Raw genomic sequence first — 16,351 nt, forward strand, 5'->3', positions numbered from 1 at the left:
AAACATTATGATACCATTCTCTTCTTCTATAAGATTTAAGGTGACTATAATAAAAAAAAAAACAACTACTGCCCTAATGCTGACTTGAGCTGACTATGCTTGATTGTTTTTTTAGGGAAGAATGTTTAGCCTTGAGGAAAATGTGAGCAGTACTTTTACTTTTTAGAATTTTTGTACTGGAGGATAAATTCAGTGAAACAGATGAAGATCAGACTGAATTGCTGATATTAATATTATTTTTAGCCGAAATTTTCATGTCTGACTGTGACTAGAGATGTTGCTTCAGCTAAAAGTGCAAGAAACCTCACAGTAAACAATGACCAAATACGAAAAGAAATTTCTGTCTCCAACTTAGAATGTCAGTTTATATTCCAAGGCAGATGTGGTTTTATTCTTCTCATAAGTAGTCTTTGTCGTCTCTCATGTAATTACATGTGGTTGTTTGTGGATTTTTTTAAAATTATATGTAGAAATATTTCAGATTTTTTATGGTATTTAATCTGTCTTTCTGGTCAGCCTCAGGGAGATGTTTCAGCAGCTAATTCCACAGGTTAACAAAGTGCAGTATGGGGAGACACTTCTTTTCCTATCACTTTTAGACCAGTTGCCTTTCTATCCTCTTCAAAGCATTCCAGCTCCTTTCTGTTGAAAGAGAGCAAACAGGAGAATATCATAACTTGTCTTCTTTCAGCCAGAAATCTACTGCTTACTGCTACCCTCTCCCTTCTCTTGTCAGCTTTTGCTTGCAATTAGCCCTTTGACTCAGAGTAGTTCTTTCTGTACTGACAGCATATGAAATAGTGTGTGAGAGACTGGTTCAGTGCCAAAATATGACTGCATTTCCTGGCAGTTTTGCTGTTGTATTAAATTAAGGAATTATGACCACTGAAATCTGCAATATTAATTTTGGTCTTCAATCCAGTGATTTTCATTCCTTTACCTGTGCAAGGGCTTTCCCTTGCGTGGTTTGACTGGCTTGTTTTTGTTTTTCTGGTTGTTTCTAAGCTCAGATGGTCTCTTACATATATATTTCATACTGACAGGGGCACAGATTCCAGAAGTATCTCTACTTATCTCAGGTTATCTGGTGCTATCCTGTACCTGGGAAAGTAATGTGCATCCAGAAGAAATGTCAGGAGCACTTCCCAAAAGCTCACAGATAAATTCTTCTGAAGGCAGCTGTGTTCCTAAGTGCTAAAGTCTATCATGGTGCAACTGTAGATGACAATGGTGCAACAGGCACTAGGCCATGATTAGTGAAGGGGTAAGCATGCCCTCTGAAAACTTGATATAATTTGGTTTATTTTAACCCCCTCTTGTGCACGCCAGAAATGCACACAGTTCCTTTTCAACTGTCCAGGTAGCATATAATTTGTTGAACAGCAGCAGTATAGCTTTGTCGGAATCCCAGGCCCTCTGCTTATCAACTGTATCTCTTTTTCCATTAACAAGCTTCACAGATCCTTGCTGGACTTGTTATACTTGGATATCAAGGCACATCGTTCCTTCATGGCTAGGCAGGACCCCTCCTGGATCATGAGCAGGGCATGCTACCAGCACGCCAGCTACCAAATCCTTATGGCACAGCTGGTGAACTTCGTCCAGTCCATCCTGCCAGCCTCCAGAAAAGCTGCCAGAATGAGAATGGTGTTGCTGATGCCATTAGAGGAGCAGTCCTGGCTTCATCTGTTCACCATGTCTTTGCTTAACTTCCCCTTTTCAGGTGTCTGTGTTCAAATGGTAATCATGGACCATCAGGTTCTTTTCCAGGTGGGAAGGAATGGTGAATTTGGGTCCCCACAGAATACAAACAGACACTGTGCTCCTTCTGAGAGAGGTCAGTACCTTCCCACTTTAAGAAATGGTTGTCCAGTCTCCTGGAGAGAATAAGGAAAGTTGCTGTATTACCATATTTGCCTTGTCCAAAGGGGTGATGGTTATGTATTTCCTAGGGCTTGCTGAGATGCATAGGAAGTGGGCTGATGATGCTAAGCTGCTGCCAGAAAATGGCTGTAGTTAGATCTTTCTCCTATACACTATAGGGAAGACAAGCTGCCACCAGGGACTGCAAAAATGATGTCTAACCAGTCCCATGCTTCACACAGATGTTCTTTGTTTTACAGGTATTGAATGGAACCTGAAATTTGTCAGAGGAACTGTAATTAGTTTTAAAATTGATAAAACAAGCCCTGTAAGCCCCTGGAGAACATGATTTACAAAAACGCAGCCATCTCTCTGTGACTGAACACTTAGAACAACATATTACAATGGAGGCTCGTGCTCCAGGTTCAGATGTCCAAAGATATTTAAATATATAGTTCCCATTCAGATTAATGAGATCCTGGGTAAAACAGTGTAACACTTATGTGCTTTATTATCGAACATTGTCAAATCTTTATGACAAAACCATATGGAGTGGTTATTGGATTCAGGTCCAATTCCAGTAAGGTACCTTACCTGAAAAAGCAAGTGATTTCAAAGAGAACTGGGAATTCATCTTATTGCTGAACTCCTGCCAGCTGCTGAGTTACGTAAGTAGAAACTGTGCCACAAACCCTTTTGTTCTAAACACAAATATCCTTAGGCCCTGTTGTTTATATTTTTGAACTCTTTCTTTTGGAAAGACAAATGCTCACATACATGCACACAGCCCTGAGGAGACATACACAAGAATTGCACAGAGGAAAATAACACCAATCTCCAGTTAAGTGTCTTTAACATTTGCAAATCTCTTTTTAATGATACTGGACTAAAAGTTTGAGCACGCTTTTATATTAATTGGAGAAATGTTGCTCGGATAAAAGCCCCTCTTTCTGTCAGTAAATAGGCCATTGTTTCCTTGAAAGTGTTTGAGTCAGTGTCAAAAACTGTAAATAGAATTAAATGCCGCCTCTAATTAAAAAACATAATTTTTTTTTTTTTTTTTGGTCTTCATTGCATAATGAAGAAACTTGTGTAAAATACCAACAGGAGAAGCTGAGTTTCCCAAGACTAAGATTCAGAACTGGACTGTGAATTACTTTCTTCATAAAGAAAAGTGATCCAGTGTCTTGGATAAGGCAAAAAAGGAAGGAGTATGCCCAGTGGAAGCAAGTTCAGGTGACATGGGAAGAAGATAGATATGCTGCTCACTGCTGTAGGGAGAAAATTTGTGTGGCCAAAACACAACCAGAGGGTGGTTGGGCATTGGAACAGGCTACCCAGGGAAGCAGTCACAGTGCCAAGCCCGACAGAGTTCAAGAAGCGTTTGGACAGTACTCTTGGGCACATGATGTGAATCTTGGGTATGGTGCTCTGCAGAGCCAGGAGTTGATGATCCTTGAGGGCCCCTTCCAACTCAGCCTATTCTGTGATTCTGTGATGAAATACTTTAAAAGAGGAGAGTCCTTTACAAAAATATTTTTGTGTTTGTTTAGACTCATTCTGTTTCTATCCTCTTGTTGTCTCCTCTGTTCTCACCATCTGAAATCGTAGCTCCAGCATGGAAACCATAAGGAGATGGTAGAACTTTCCTCCTGAGCCATGGCATCTTCAACAAGGATTCACATACTTCTCACTTGCTTCCCTTTCCCCTTTCTACTCCAGCAAGATAGAGAAGAGAATTGGAGGTAAAAAGGTGAAGGTAACAGGTTTAAGTAAGAACAATTTACTGGAAACAGCAATGAGACGAGAAAGCAAAAAATAACAGCAATAAAAGTAATAAAAAGAGCCTACAAAAGAGAAGGTGATTCACATGCAAAAATGCCTACCAGGGATCCCGAGACAATGAAACAAAGAAGGCTTCCCTCAGCCTACCAAGTTTGTTCAACTGAAACCCACACACTTCTTCTCAGAAGTCCAGAGAGTCCCTTTCCTCTGCCCCAGCAATGACCCGAGGAGGTGTAGAATAACCTCCAGCTCCTGGCCAAAATTAGGACAATGGGGGAGCAGGCTATACCCACAGCTGAAGAGCATGGCTTTGTACTTGAGCCAAGCTCACCTAACAATGAGCTCCTGCTGGAAGAGGTGCTAGTAATTCACTGCAGCTCAGCTCCTTGGTCTGTCAAACCAAGTGATCATCTGCCTGCTGAGCTAGAGAATGAAGCAGAAATCTTCATTTCTCTTAAATCACAGGCTTGATTTCCCACATATTGGCTAATGTAAGTGACTCCCATATAGGTATACAGACCTAACTGTGGTGTCCATTTAAAGCTGATGCCATCAAGAGAGATTGACCAATATTACAGCTGGTGAGGGGGGTCAGCGGCTCTGACCCAGGAAGAGATGACCGGTCCGGGGAGATGGTCCCGAAAGGAATCGCCTTCCCGAGGCCCGGTGTCTTCCCTCAGCTGCTGGCAGGAGGGCCCTTGCAGAGGCTGTCAGCTCTTTAGTGATATCAGCTCGTGATTCCAGCTCAGCTCTGCAGGGCAGCCTCCAGGCCAGACCAGAGAGAGAGACGAGAGGCTCGTGTGGTTGGTTCCGCACGAAGGGAGCTTTATTGTGGGTCCCCTCCAGCAAAGGGGAAAGCCAGGGACGAAAACCCTCTCCCTCCAGGGCCCCAGAGAGCTTGCTTTTATAGGGATACAGGGGATGGGTGAGGACCAATGGGTTACAGAGGATCTGGGATGGGAACAGACCAATGGGTTACAGAATGATTTGCATAGGGTCTCCCAAAGGATTGTGGGTCTGTCTTTTCTCACCGTGACCACAGAAGTGGTTGCCTTTCCAGGGAGTCCTGCTGGGCGAATGAAAAATCTCTTATCTCAGCAGAGATCCCTCCAGGGCAGGGGCTGGGCATACCCCACAGAGCAACTCTAAAAATTCTGTACACCAGGAATAATTTGTGTGATAACAGCAGCAGGACTCCTTTCACAACCTGGGTCTCATCAGGGAAATGTAAAGCACAGGAGAAAAATCATTGTTCTTAATGTTATATTGAAGTTGGTAGTATATCAGTACGTATGATAATCCTAGGCACACTTAGTGTGTTTCCCCTAGCTTGTTTTTTTTGCATGTCTGTGGGTATTATTCCCTACTGAAGAGGGCTCTCATATCTGTTCTGTCTGCTTGCAGATGTACGTTCAGTGTGCTAGGCCACAGGGAATGGCAACTGTAAGCCTTGAGGTCTGTATCCTCCCTTCCAGCCATGCATGATCACTTCTTGAATAATAAGGTAGCAGCTGCAAATGAAAAAAGGATAAGTATTGTAGCAGGTAATATCTTCCCTACTGTGATTTGTCACCTCTTGCCTATCATGGTTCAATATGATGTAGTCCTTAAAATGCAGAGCAAAGCCTCAGAAGTAGGGGTGGTCAGAATCTTGACAACTCAGTTCAAACCTTTCACAACTTCTTTGACTGTTAAAAAAATGAGTGGAGAATAGCAGGATAATACTTTCCTCTCAATTAGCTGTGTAATAATCTGAAATGCAACTCATTTGGAAGAAAAGAATTTGTGCATTAAAGTGTAACTTTGAAATTTGATGGTTAAACTTGCATTTCCCTCTTCGAAAGTTTTGTTTCTGTATTTTGATGTTTTTGCATTGCATCTACTCATGTTAGCCCCTCGTATCCTCTCATGTCAGAGCAGCTCACTTGCTTCTGGATGAATTACCTGATGATCTTTTAGGAAATGCCTGTAGGTTGAGAAAATAGAGTTATTCCTTGCCTGACAAGCCTCACTGTGGTCTGTGTATTTCAACAAGGTGATACTAACAAGACCCAGTGACAGAAACCTTCATCCAACTTATTAAACCAAGTTATTACATATAAGGGGCCAAGAAGGAAAAAAAGTCACCAGAATCAAACTTGATATTTAAACTTTTTAATGAGGCAAACCAGAATGACATTGTTCTTGAGGCAGTTCCATCTTGCCATCTTAAGATCCTCACCTGATCAGTTAAATTACAAGTTGCTAATGATCACCACGGTATACTCAGAGAGGTTGACAATAATGCTGTTTTGAAGATATCCCAGTCTTAACAGATGGTACTTGTGTAAAGTGGGATGCTGGATTTACCCTTAATTTCCTTGCAGCACTTACTTACTGTGGTGTGCTGGTTTTAACAACCAGCAGGGAACTAAACTCCAAACATTCCCCTCTCTTTTACCTCACCCATTCCAATAACGGAGGAACAATGAGGAGAAAATACAAATTGGAATAAAAACTTACTAAATTCATGACAGCCAGTGCAGTATTAATGGAAAAAAAGTATATAAAAGAGAGAGGGACCCACAAAAAGTTATTCACCACTTGTAACAAAAAAAAAAAAAAGACTTCCCAAAAGCAGCATTGCCCACGTGGTCTGCAGAAAAAGGCAATATGGCGAGAAGAGCTCACATGGCTTAACATCCTTCCTCGACCCCAAGTCTGAAAAAACCCCAAAACAAACCATGAAGAAACGGAACAAAGCAACCCCCTTGGGAGCCAGATTATCTGTGTTGTGCTGCCTGCTATTTTTCTGGACCGGTGTGCTCGGCTGTGTTCAGCCATGCTCACCCAGCTTGACTCAGTCCTGGGAGCACACACTTTGATGGGCTTGAAGGAATGGAGGGAGGAGTGGTGCCAAAGAGGGAGCTGGGGCTGCCAGCTGATCCCAGCACCTTCTCTCTGGAGAGAGCCAGGCAAGATGGTGAATTTCTGGCACTTGGCTCTTCCTGATGAAACCTTGTCCCCACCGACGATATAGGTGGTATGGAATTAAACAGCTCTAAAAGCTCCACCGCCTTTTCTCTGTAACCAGCACATACAGTTACAGTTTTTGTATCAATATCAGCTCTGGCTTCCATTACTGGAAGCCTCTGTTCCATAGAGCTGCCATGGTATATTCATCAAGGAGTGCAAGTTTCTTCCAGCATTCCCACTCGCTTCAATGGCAGCTCAGCAGGGCCAGCCAGGCCTCTCAAAACAGCAAATATGCAAGACGGGAACTCCTGATTACCACAAAAAGCAAAATAAACAAAAAATATCCACTCTGGCTGACTCTAATGTCACATTCTTAGGAAAACAGATTTTGCTGTTGAAAAAAGTCCCAGGATATTTTAAACTGGTTTTATTCAGAAGGCAAATACAATGAATAACATGCAAGCATATTCACTTAGGCCATGATTCATGAATTGCCCAAATGAAAGCTGTGATAATATTCATCAAGAACTGTGAATAGATAAGGACATGACAAACTGTTTTACTTTATTTTTGTCCTGGCTATATTTGTACAAAACTAGCTTCATTAAGAAACCTTTCAGACAAAGCTTTTCTTAAATAAACTGTCCTTTTGTCTCCTTCCATCAAGACAAATATTTTCTCCTTGTTCTTAAGGCAAACTTTCCCTCTCACTGAGACTCTTGCAATGTGACAAGCCTGCATAATCCACTGTATGAGAAGATCTCCAATATTATTTGCATGATGCTGAGCAGCAGAAAATGACATTTCAGGCAGAGGAGTTTGAAAAATTCTGAAGAGTAGATTTTATTTTCAACCAGAGGAGGCTTGCAATGAGCCAAAACCAGACAAGACCACTAACATTAAGGTGAATAGTGGTGGTGATGGTAATGACAAGGGTAAGGCATGAAAGGAATGAACAATTATGATAATTTTGTTTGTTTCTCAAAAGATGAGATAATGTGGATGACAGAATACAAACATGCTTCTGCAAGTAGTTATTCCCCTATTTTCAAATAACATATTATTTATCATATGTGCATATTTATAAAAAAGGTCTGAGGATTTGAAGTACTAATTTGAATTCTGTATTCTTATGTGTTTGCAATAACACATGAATTAAAAAACCACATAGATTAAAAAAATAAAACCTTTCTCTGTAGATGTCCTAGCTTTTCATTCTAATAGTGCTTACCAGAACAGGTAATGACACTTAGTTGCTGCTGTAGCTGATGGTAGACACTACTGAAAACAGGCCACGATGCAAAATAGCATCTTGTGTCTTGACAGAGTCATGTACATAATGCCTTTAGGTATTCAGGAAAAAAAAAACCAAAACCCCCAAACAGTTCTGTCTTTTACACAGCAGACCTTAAGAAGGCAAACACTTTGATAAAAATCTATCCATGTTTTTAAGGACTTTAACCATGATCTAGATGGTTGAAAGCTCCTACTTGACCTCAAGCTTCCTCTGACAACTTGACCAGGACACTTACTGTCACTTCAATTTCCTTTGAAAACAGAGATAATCTCTTGTCTTCATATTTTTATATTGCAGGCTGGGGGATAAATAGATTGAGAGCAACCCTGTGAGAAGGACTTTGGAGGTGCTGGTGGGTGAGAGGCTGGACATGACCCAGCCATGGGCACTCACAGCCCAGAGAGCCAAACGTGCCCTGGGCTGCATCCAAAGCAGCGTGGGCAGCAGGGGAGGGAGGGGATTCTGCCCCTCTGCTCTGCTCTGGTGAGACCCCACCTGGAACACTGCATCCAGCTCTGGGGTCCCTGCACAGGAAGGACATGGACCTGCTGGAGCAAGTCCAGAGGAGGCCACCAGGATGAATGACCAGAATGCTGGAGCACCTCTTCTCTCCCACAGTGACAGGCTGAGAGTGGTGGGGCTGTTCAGCCTGGTGAACAGAAGGCTCCAGGGGCACTTTAGAGCAGCCTTCCAGTACCTGAAGTGGGCTGACAGGAAAACAGGAGAAGGATTTTTTACAAGGGAGAATGGTTTTAAACTGAAAGAGTGTAGGTTTAGATTAGATATTAGGAAAAAATCCTTTACTGTGGGGGAGGTGAGGCACTGTAACAGGTTGCCCAGGAATCTGTGGATGCCCCATCTCTGGCAGTGTTCAAGGCCAGGGGTTTTGAGAAACCTGGTGTAGTGGAAGATGTCCCTACTTGTGGCAGTGGAGTTGAAACTAGGTGATCTTTAAGCTCTCTTCCAACTCAAATAATTTTATGGTTCTATGATTCTATAATATTTGGGTGACAAAGCTGCTGACACGAGAAGCAAACTCCATGTTCTCAAATGAAGAGTCCCATATGAATGTGTTTTCTAGGGAGGTCCACCAGGTCATATAACAGCTTATCCCCAGGGTACAGCTGAATAACAGAAGTTTTCAGTAAAAGTCAAGTGGAGTCTGTTGTCAAAATACACGGCAGCAGTAATCATTATTAAGCATTGTTGAAAACTAACATTGGGAAGGTAAGTAGCCCATGTATGGAGATCTGATGTTGAGGAAAGAATGCCTGCTCTGCCACAGAGATCTAGCAATGCCGTTGCAAATCATTTAGCCATCCTAAAATGAACTGACACCACTAGTAGGTAAGCATCCAGATACAAAGCCCAGGCTTCATACCTAAGCTTGTGTTTTAAACCTAAGCTCCAAATCTAAGCTTGACTTTTGCCCATCATCATGGTGGAGGGATTCTCTTTCACACAGACAGTACTGAGGCAGTGACCACTCCACATTGCTTATTTGAAAAGTGGCAACAATTTTCCAGGTACTTTGAAGAGCATGTTGCAGCACTGGATTTGATAGTAAAGGTTATGAATGGAACAGACTTGCTGCCAGGGCACTGTGAGAAATGCAAGAGGTGGTATTAGCATCACCTCAGGCGAAGCAGGTCAGATTACTTTCCTTATCTATCATTTTTCATTCTGTGACAAAATTGGTATCATGATAGCAGCAGAAAGATAATATTTTTTTACACAGTTTAATAACTATTGTATCTTTTCCTTGCAGTATACACAATGCCCATTTATCCTACACCATTGCCATCCCATCAGAAGCCACTTTGACCCCATCAGCTTAGGCTGCAAGCACAAAACCCATTGCTGCTGCCCAAGAAAGCCCCAGCCCAGTGCATTGAAGCACAGCTACCATACCTACAGGGGCAGCACCAAGAACTTTCAAAAGTCTGGCAACAGCTGCCAGCTGCCAAAAGTAAACAACAGGCAATTTTCATTTATGCAGGTCCACTGAAATGGGTCTTTTCTTGTGGCTCTACAAGTCTCTGGACAGCTTGTGTGCTACAGATATTTTGCCAGACCCATTCCTGCACTTTGACTCACTGAAACAAGACAGTGTTTATTTCTATCAGGAATGGTAGTGGCCAAATTCTTACCATAGCTGGACATGGTAGGGTGGTCTCGTTGTTTATCTCTGCATCTTTACCCTTCATGGTTCAGTTCAGTCTGGAGAAAGTGTAATGAATATCAATGGAAGTAATGGCATTCTTTTGCCAGAGGTCATCATCATGCAAGTCAGGACAGAATATATCCTCTGAGATTTTCAACTAGAGTAGCTTGTGCTCATTTGACTTATAAATTTGGCTCTGCAAGAAGAGCATGGATAGATTTCAGGCTGTCTTATTTAACAGAAACCCACTGACAACTTTGAAGGCTGTGCAGGTTTTGCTCTTTTCCAGTGTAAGACCAGACCTATATTCTACAGATAAAGGTTGAGCTGCAAAACTCCCATCCCTGTGAAGTCCGAGATTTTTGTCTACAGAGGGTAGTACTTCAGACAAAATGTCATAGCATAATTTTATCTATTTCTGTGCTATCAGCCTTGAAATAAACTCTGTTACCATATAGGTTTATTTCAGGAAATATAATAATGCAAATGTTGAAAAAGTCCTAGTGTGCTTGAAAGCTTATATATTTTTCCAACTTTATCAGTTGCTCTAGTAACAGATATTATCATTCTTTTCCCCCCACAAACCATGCCTTGTTTTTTTCCTTACTTTCTTTGCCACTGAAAATGTACAAAGAGCAGGAGATGGTTTGATGGGACATTAGGTAGCTAAAATGCTCCCTTCATATAGATACATTTTTTATCTAGGCCAAATGCATTCCACAGATGAAGTATGCCATTTAACATTTCTTGCTCTTGCTGTCTCTTAGTTGATTCTCTTTCTGCTCAGCAAGTCTTAGTCTTGTTCAAGTATGTACACTGACTGGTTTTTTCTAAACAAATGTAGCTATTATCACCACAATACTCAGGGCATTTGAGTTCCAAGTAGAACACAGATTTATTGCATAGCTTTGGTAGGTACTGCAACATAGTTCTGTTTGTACCAAATTTTTGTGGCTACTCTTGAGTGGACTAAATTATCATATTCTCTGTCAGAACCAAGAGTTGGCTGAGGAGACTTAATTTGTGGCAGAAACAGTCAGAAAAAGTAAAAAAATCCATCTGTGTAAAAAAATCTATTTGTAAAACCAAGCCATAAATTCTCTTCAAGGGCCTCAATGCTGTTTTCAGCTGCACCTACACAAATGGTGTAGGCAGATACATCTTTGCTATGTCTGCCCTTGCTAATGGCAAGACGCAAACCAGCTCTTTTCCAGGAACTGAATAGTCTCATTCAGCATATGTACAGCTCTGAGCTAATGCATTTAAATGGTTCTGGCCTGCTGCCAGCAGTAGGCACACAAGTCAAGCAGACGTGACCGTCTGTACCTGTCTGTGCCTCCAAAAGCAGAGTCCTTGTCATTGTTTCCAGTATTCATGGTATTGAATACTTGCTAAAACCATCAAAATATTCTCTTTGCTCTTGATGTACCCAGCTGCATGTCAATTAATCCAGCAAAGGAAAGCACAACAACCCCTGCAGCAACCAACTATTTATTTCCCATGTCTTACTCTCCAATTTTTTCTGCTTTTACTCAGCTGCATCAGCTTAATTCACTGATTATTCTTTTTTGTTTTATCTAGGTTTACCCTCAGCTGTTTCCTCTATCATATGCAGGATGCTAAAGGGTAAGTTTATTTCAATTTTGCTCACCCTCAGACAACTGTCCTTTCAGTGGACATTGCTGCAGGTGAAATTGAGCTTGAGTTGAGAGGCCGTTGTATTCAATGCCATGGTTCAGACCCTTATGTTACCCTCTTGTTCAGTAATGTCCACTGGGTTTCTCTGTCTAGCAAAATTTGTTTTAAAATTTGCTTCAAGATTTTTGCCAGATTACATTTTTCATTCAGTTTTCCCCCCAAACCATAATTTCATTCAGTGGCATGAGACTTGTCTTGCATGGCTCATGCCCTACTGTCTGTACGTCAGGAAGTCCCTGCAACACTTGACATAGGGAGCTCTGAAGAAATGCAGTTGAGTCATATTAGAAGGGACATCTGGTTCTAGGAGATCATAAAACAAGACAAAACCTGGACTTTTTGAATCAGTGACACTGTTCTGGGTATTCACAGTCTTCTTTCATTCACAACCAAAGGCTGGCTTCATCATCTTTTTTTCTAAACAAATGGTGAAATACACCTTTTTTTGTAGATGTTGCTAATACACATTATGTTAGATCACAAATGTTGTTCTTGCTGTAAGACTTTTGTACCCTATGTAAGCAGGATGCAGGGGACAAATGTGAATAAGAATTGAAGTCTTGTGGTCTGGTCGTGGAAGAAGCAGGTGCGATAAATGAAAAACTTCTTCTCTTTCCAAATGGATACTTAGGTCTTGGAAAATGATCAGAAAGGATTCATAATCATTACCTTTAAAAATCACATCAGATGGTAATTTTTTCCTTCAAGTCTGATGTCCCTATTTGAGGGCCATTTTCCATTTCAAGAACCAAGTGTTCACTGATTGCAGGAGAGGGCAGGCACTGATGGTGTATCTGACATGGCCACAGGACACACTCTCTGACTGGTCTGTGCCAAGCAGCTCTATACATCCAGCAGGATGAAGCAGAGAGATTCTTGAGGAAACATGCACCACTGCCAGGGCAGAAGGAATTCAATTTCCCCCTAGGAGCCTTGTACCTTTCATTTTTATAGTCCAATGCCTCTGAAAGTCCAAAAATAAGTGACTGTGTATCTTACCTTGTACTCTCACATGATGCAGGTTTAAAAGTTATTTATGTAGAGTGTAAAGGTCTTCTAAGAACCATGAAGAGCCCTGCTTCTGTACCATACAAGTGTTTCCTCTGAATGACGCATTGGCTAAGGAGATCTACTCCAAGATGAGGAACCTGTTAATAATAAAGCAAAAGGGAATAAAGAGAGCAGGGATGGGGAGAGGACACCAAGAAATAACAGAGGCCCAATTTTTCCACCCCAGTCAAACCATTCTCACCTGCAAGCAAGGTTGGAGAAGCTCTCCTCAGCCTGTCTGAAAGCGGCCGAACAAGGCTTTGGTGCATCTGCCCCGGGATAGTGTGTAAAAAGGTAGTGATACATATGTCGAATGCAACCATACTGGCAACTCTGTTATTGGGAGCTCCTTGGGAGCTCTTTATTGGGTTGTTTCATATGTCTAAAGTTGTTTCATAGGTCTAGGTTGTAGCAAGCAATGGTCATAGTACGCTCCCTGATTACACAAGGGCTTTACACTTCTGCAGCTTTTCATAACACATTTGAACATCACTCAAGCATTTCTAAACCACGTGCATGAGATCAATAAAAAAATATGTAACAATTGTGTAACTTGAGCTTCTCTCCTGAGTATTTCTTCTCATCTAACATTTTTCAGAGTGCTTGGTCAGTCTTACAGCAGTCTGTCTGGTTATCACACCTGCTCATTGTGGGGGAGTTCTTTCATGCTCATAGATGTACAAGTCAAAATTCAAAGAGACTGGATCAAGTGCTGGCAGGTAAGTGATAAGAAGTAAGAAAAATGAAAACAAAAAGGGGTGGGAACTCCAGGTTTTGGGCTATCACTGATCTCTTTGGTCATGTTCTGGAAAGGAGGAATATACTTCTGATATGTAATTATCTTTCTCCACCCACTTCCAGAGAGAGAAAGAGCCACTAGGGGATATTGTAGACGGATTATGGAGGTTCATCATGCTTCTGTTTTTCAGGAGCTCAGTCCTGTAATGTCATCAACATACACCACTTTTGCAAGTTAAGATTTATTAAAAATACGTGCCTTGTTGGAGCTCTTCTGTGACCAGTAATGTCCAACAAATTTGGGGAAAGAAATGAGGAGTCTGGGATGTTCTTACCGTTTATTGCTCTGAAGGCTTCCCTCAGAGAGGAGCTAAATGATAGCAAGGTCCCGTACACCAGTTCCTTATGGAGAGAGCAGAAAGGATCAAATTCGGCAGAAGAGGAGAACAGCAAAGGATAAAGCTTTTCAGAAGGAATGTCGTGGTAGCAAGGTACACAGAGCTTAAAAAGTATTAAAGAGTGGGTGTAAAAATGAATGTATCATGCAGTTAGTGCTCCTGCAAGTGTGGTATAAAGCCAGACAGCCTATTACAGCAGCTCTAAAGACACAGACAGTACCACTTTGCACAAGTCAGTGCACTAATTTGCTCCTTACTGTCTTCTACTGGATATTCTGTGTTCCACTTCAGCACTGCTCCTTGACTCTATTAATCGTATCCATACTGGTTCTCTCCCTCTTGCCTTTTAGGTTCTGTGTCCTTGTCTGAAGAGCCACACTGCTCCCCTCAAAGACTCATCACCCAAGGAAACATGCAGTACCTAAGGTAAGGCAGTGACTCATCTAACCCCTGCTGGTGCTGGCCTGCTTTGTAAAAGCACTTGTGCTCCTATTATGTGGCATAACACAGAGAGGAGATGCTCCTGCAGAAATCCCCCAGACAGGCCAGCACTCCTGGTCCGAGTCACAGCCTAGGATTTCAGGAGTCATCTCATCCTCCCCATTGTGCAAGACCAGCACTGCACACTTAGTTCACTGCCCCTGGGACCACACTATAATTTTGACTTATTAATTAGAGCTATAGACTCTTTTCAAACTTTATGTCAATACTGCATGTGGCATCTTGGAGGGCAGTGAGGGCCTGAAACCCAGAAACAATATTATTTCTTTTATAAAATCAACAAAAACCCCCAAAAATATCAGAGCTGGTGCCATGAAGATTGATGTGAATCTACAGGAATTAATCCTCCGGCTGTACTCTTTGACTAAATATGAAAGGTTAAGCCAGCTGCTTCCAGTGGGTCAGAAAGGAGATTTCTTCTAGAACAATATACCAGGGACTTCTGTATTTTTTTTTTTTTTTAGTGCCTTCCAGCAAAGATCATCTGCTAGGACCATCTGGATGTCATGAGTTCAATGAATTTCCTCTGTTAAAGGTAAACTTGGCTGTTTGTAGAGTGGCAGATGCCTTTTCTATTTGTGGCTGACATTGCTTGCTTTTTCCTGTTGACCATAATCTGTGATAAAAATTTTGTTTGGCTTTACCTCGCCTTTCCCATTCTGCCCTTTTTCAGGGAGATTTAAAAAAGCATCATTTGTAGAAGCATTTAGGAAAGGATCGCCCAAGAAGAGCCTTTACTCTCACCCACTCATTGGTATTATGGAGCACACCCAGCCCCAAAGACAGAATAAAGAAATGATAATATAGTTTTTCTTTAATAATTGGTGCCCTCCTTTCAATGAGACCTCCTGTTTGTGGCACTCTATTGACTGACTTTCATGGCACCTGAACAGCTAACAACTCTCATTGCCCTACAGTACTCCCAAGGGATAGGAAGGGGCATGGAGGGATGTCTGCAGGTTGTTCTTAATAAAAAGTTTGAATGCATCCTCTGCTATCTATGCTGCAGAGGGTTCCCAGAGATTTAGTGATGTTTGAAGCAGCCATTGGAGAAAAACTTGGGCCATATTTGAAAAGCCCACAACCAATGTCTCATTTGCATAGCACATTTACTTTTCTCCTGTGAGGAAGCTGGGACTTGACAGTCATCAGGAGCACAAGATCTGGGTCATTCTGTGTTTGTTAGAATTTAAGCAGTGTGGATGGCACAGGCAACTTTTTTGAGCTCTGTCATTTATCTGGTGTCAGTGGGCCTCTGTAGACTGCTGCTCTCATGGGGATGGGCATGGACTGAGAGAGCTGTGCTAGCAGAAACGTAACTGTGGCTACTTCACAGAGTGTCAGTTTTAGTGTAAGTATGTACAAGAAGCCAATGCAGTTGGCCTTATACTGATGAAAAATACAAGTGTTCATGCAGTGGTATGCATTTTAGCAGCACTACAGCCTAAATGATCCAAGTCAAAGTTTTCCCCACAGAAGTCTGTGACAGGCCAGGGAACTAAAAAGGGCCAATACCCCCACTGCCTGGTGTCCAAAGATGTAACAAGTCTCTGCTGCAAGAAGCACCTGGAAGATGCTCAGCATTCCAGACTGAGTCCTTGGCACATCCTGTACCACTCTGAGACACAATCTATCATTGCTTCAAGTTAAATTCATGGGAGCTATGACCTGAGCCATGTGCGCTACTTTGACTGTAGGAGCAGGAATCCCATTATTTATTCCACCACAAAGGCATTTTTAAAGTATAAATACACAGGTTTTAACACAGACCACAAAACTGGTGTAAGGTGGTCTTTTAGATACTTTTGATCCTGTAGAAGTTTGTCTCCTTGGACTACATGAGATCCTTGAGCTTTGAGCAGAGAGGTCTGCAGAACCATGAGGACAAATTGCCCTGAGTCA

General features: G+C 41.9%; 1 long non-coding RNA gene across 1 annotated transcript in view; it reads left to right on the plus strand.

Annotated features, from left to right (window-relative positions):
* Nucleotides 1–16,351, plus strand: part of LOC121662369 — a 33,570-nt gene that overhangs the window by 5,080 nt on the left and 12,139 nt on the right. Inside the window, exons 3-6 of the long non-coding RNA XR_006015267.1 lie at nucleotides 11,646–11,690; nucleotides 13,411–13,531; nucleotides 14,299–14,374; nucleotides 14,914–14,984. This is a non-coding gene — a long non-coding RNA (uncharacterized LOC121662369). The remainder of the gene's footprint in view (nucleotides 1–11,645; nucleotides 11,691–13,410; nucleotides 13,532–14,298; nucleotides 14,375–14,913; nucleotides 14,985–16,351) is intronic.

This window comes from Corvus kubaryi, unplaced genomic scaffold (assembly GCF_017639235.1).
Source record: "Corvus kubaryi isolate FWS band 111438036 unplaced genomic scaffold, C.kubaryi_AGA036_p1.0 37249, whole genome shotgun sequence".
NCBI lineage: Eukaryota > Metazoa > Chordata > Aves > Passeriformes > Corvidae > Corvus > Corvus kubaryi.